The 4,193-nt window shown below is 35.0% G+C and overlaps 1 long non-coding RNA gene across 1 annotated transcript; it reads right to left on the minus strand.

The window, feature by feature from the left end:
• Positions 1-2,781: 2,781 nt before the first annotated feature.
• On the minus strand, positions 2,782-3,300 carry LOC103145994 (uncharacterized). The gene is made up of 3 exons (XR_001663548.1): positions 3,143-3,300; positions 3,010-3,025; positions 2,782-2,909 (listed from the first exon to the last, which is right to left on the minus strand). It is a non-coding gene; the product is annotated as an uncharacterized LOC103145994 (long non-coding RNA).
• Between the last annotated feature and the right edge of the window lie 893 nt (positions 3,301-4,193).

Below are 4,193 nucleotides of genomic sequence, written 5' to 3' on the forward strand. Positions count from 1 at the left end.
AGATACGTATCACGTTATAACGTGATAGCGCTCGAAATTTTTTTTCCCTGCGTGATAGCAATACGCTTCCGTACAATTCATCTCTTGTCATTTGACTAATTTGGGACTTTGTTAATGAATCAGGGTCAATTTGTGACATTTTGACTCTCCAACTGATGTATCAGAAAAGCTACAAAAAATGCAATGTTCAATCCTATATGGAAAAACCAATCTCCGTGCTGCTTCTTGAGCTGCAGGACATTCAAGGCATCTGTTTCTTATGACATCACAACACTTTGACATCATCAGATTCCATCAGTGGAACAATGTAATGTATGCTATGTTGCTAGGCAACATCAGAGCCAGCTCATTTTCCAGTCTCCTGGCTGTTTCTACTTTAACAGCCAAACAGCCAAATCATAATGATCAGGTTATTAATAATATATTCCAATTTTGTGTCCAAAATATAAATGCCAAATTTAATATTGTTGTAAGTTAAAGTTGGAATATTTAAATTAGTAGTCAGCAACCAATTATGAAGATCCTTCCAAAATTTAGATGGATAACTGCAAGAAAAGGATAAATGTTGCAAAGGTTTTATGTCAAAAGACACAGTCATTTGCCTCAGTATTAAATTTTAGTCTTAAGTATCCTTTACATGGATAGATGTTATCTAATATTTTAAAATTAATTTCCTTTGTTTTGGGGGGCAAAAGGAATTTTAAATAGCTGCATCAAATTTTTTTTTGCATACACTAAAAAAATTCTTTAAGGATATTTCTTATTTTCAAGGGGGAAGGGAAAGTCTTTAGGATGATGAAAATTTACTATTGCAGATTTTGTCTATAAAAATGTAGTCTTGGACAAACAGTGGGTAAAGCCGTGGTACTGAGACTGTATAAAATAATGAGCCTTGTATTGTGTTAATCAAAGCCTGACAGATAACTTTAATTACAGCTCGAAATTCTTTTTTAGTGCAGGTAAAATTATATTTATGCTGGAATTCTTCAAAGTTCAAATTTTCCTTCTGTCATCCATGAGGTTTTGAACAGACCAAATGCCTTTTTTCCATCCATTCTTCAAAATAAAAGGATTTTTTTCTTTATTAAGATGTATCTATTATTCCAAATAGGAGTGTTAATCCTTTTATAAGGTTATGCTTAAAGATTAATTTCCAATATTGAAGGACTTGTTGGTGAAATTTGGTGAAGTTCAGTTGGAAGTATATTATTTTCAAAGTCACATTTTAAAAGGAATTCATTTTATTTCATCAAACATTTTATGGGAGAAGGCATGTGTATCTATGTCATGACCGACTTTGAGACCAACAGAGCGATATTTGTACCCGTGAGGGTGAGTTAAAGTAACCCCTAATACAGAAATTTTTGACAACTTCAATAAATAGTAAAATCCTTAGTAGCAGCAACAGCAGAAATAATTTTTCATATTGATATGCAGTGAAGACCATTTGCTTAAATCATTATTTAAACTATAAAAATGCTCCTCGTATGTCTTGTGCAGGTAATGGTAGTTGTAGCGTAAACGTAGAGGAAGTGACCGTTGCAGAGGGGCTGTTGGTTTATCTGATACAGGCTGAGCTCAGCAGCTGGAGCAGCACAGAGAAAGAAAAGCTCTCAAAGTTAAAAATATAGATCCGTTGTCCACAAAATTAAACCATTCTCTTTTTATTTAAGTTGTAACTTTTTTTTTTTAAATTTACTGTAAAAACAAAATATTAGTCAATAAATATTTGACAATTTAGTAGATAGTGACTCGAAATTATTTGGACCTTCATTCACCCCGAGTGTATCCAGGAGTGTAGAGGATGAAGCATCAACCATGGAGCAGGGTCTCGTGATGGTTTGTCCATCTGTAGTCTCTGAGGTTGGAGCAGATGAGCTACATGCTAGTTGATTAGCTTCCTGCAGTCTTCTCTTTTGAGGTTTTTCTCTTTTAACGCGGACCATTTTTTTCTGTCAGAGCAAGTGGTTCTTCCTCTCCAAATGCAACAAGTAGAATGACGGGGTCTCCGAAAAATATTTAAAGCAGAAAAACAGAAATCCCGCCCCTTTATCTCTATTGGCTTATTCAAACATAAACAAATAAAAGTGGGATGGGGCATCTGCTGGGGAGCAGGAAGACGAGAGCAGTTGGGGGGTGGGGTCTATCTGTGTGAGGAGGAGCCACATCAGCAAATTTGCATAGATCTAGAACTTTCCATTTAGTGGGGGGAGGGAATAACTGGGTCAAAAGTCACGCTGCCAGAATTCTCTCTCTCTAATTTTGACAAGAACTTAAATTTTATATGATGAAAGAAGGGGGGCCCCCTGACATGCTCATTATCCACCATTTGATTTAAGAGAAGGTTCCAGAAACTGGTTTAATTTTGATTACTTAATTTAAATCAAAACATATGTTTTATATGATAAGGACTTTATATAACCTTATTAAAACAGATGTTTTATACGATAAGGTCATATAAAACCTTATTAAAACAGCATTTTATGATGGAGATGTAACAGATGGTCATGTGCGATAGCATCAATTTATTGATTTTTGATTTGGGCGTGGCATTTTAATCCATCAAACTTGATTAATTAAAATTTGACACAAAGGAGTACCCTTATTTTTTCCATAAATTAGAAGAAAACAAATGCAATTTTTTAGACAATGAATTTATTTTATTAGTGTTTTTATTATTTATCTGTTTATATTTTCTCACAAAATAGGTTTGGTTCATTTCTTTTTTTAAAAAAGGAAAAGAAACAAACATCTAAGAAAAATGTGAACACAATAGGGTGGTTAGCTAGAAGCAATAATTTTTAATCACTAAAAACTTGCTGCGGTTCTAACCGAGAGGAGGAGAGCCGTATTCATGACCGCCAGTCTGGTTGACTCCATCGTTTCTGCTGCTCTCTGAGGCCTTACATCTACAACATGACAAATACAAAAAGAGTCAGTGAATTTCATACATAAATCAGAAACAAAATCTATTAGTAAAACAAATAAATTAAAACGTGTGGAACTGACCTGGAGCAGAATAAACCTGTGACAAAGACATTTGTCGCTACATTAACTGAAAAATTGTTCCTCTTTCTTTATGTTATAAAACCAAAGCAAATTTGTGTACTTAGTTAATTAAGCAAAAAAAAAAAAGTCTCACCCTTGGACCATCTGCAGAAGCACAACAAGACGAGGAGAATAAGGAGAATGAATCCAACAACTGGTCCAACGATCAGCAGCACGAGAAGTGAAGAACTGGACACAGTGACTGGAAATAAGAAACATTAAATGGAAACAGATTTTATTCATCTGCAGATTTTGTCACACCATTCTCTGTTTCCTGAAAAAATGCTATTTCCATCTTTAAACACAAATTATGAAAAATGTTATCTGTTCATGCACAAATATCCTTATTAATTATACATTTTTTTCTGACTTATTTGATTCATTCATTGTTTGATCAGACAGTTTGAAAGCTCTGTTTTCATTTATGAGAAAATGCATAACTTCTGTATATATATGTGTGTGTGTGTGTGTGCGTGTAGGTGTGTATGTGTGTGTGTGTACAGAGATCATGATATCATAAGAAACTAATATGAGTTTGAGTGAATATTGATGTTATTGAAAATAAATCCTATCCTGCTGCATTCAGTCTCTGGGTAAAAAACAGGATAAGTTAGGATGTTGTACCAAATTTCTGTGAAAAAGAAATTGTTGATCTGTCCTCACAGCTCAGACCAGGTCGCAGCCAAACTTATGTCACAATAATGAGCTACTTAGCCTAAGCAAAAGACACTTTAACGTGCACTCTGACTAAAATCGTTCAGCAGAAAAAAAAAAACAACAGTTAAATCACCTGTTATGGTTCCACTCCACTGTGTTGAAGAATACGAGTCGTCTCTGTTTCTACACTGACACGTGTAGTCTCCACTGCTGGACTCAGAGACAATGAAATTCCATTCTGTACTGTTTGTCCTGTGTATTATTGACCCAGATCTACTCCATTCATACGTCCACTCAGTGGTTTCTCCTCCCTGGACCTTCTTGTTCTGGAAAAAACAACCAATCAGAACCAGGAGGACAGTCTTAACGCTGTCAATCAACCTCACTCACTGACTGCGAAACATGGTTATGGTGGAGAAATAACATCATTACAGGAAACCGTTTAGCTGCCGTCATTGGTAGCTATGCTAACTAGACTAAGCATTCAC

The sequence above is a fragment of the Poecilia formosa genome, unplaced genomic scaffold, assembly GCF_000485575.1.
Source record: "Poecilia formosa unplaced genomic scaffold, Poecilia_formosa-5.1.2 Scaffold149, whole genome shotgun sequence".
NCBI lineage: Eukaryota > Metazoa > Chordata > Actinopteri > Cyprinodontiformes > Poeciliidae > Poecilia > Poecilia formosa.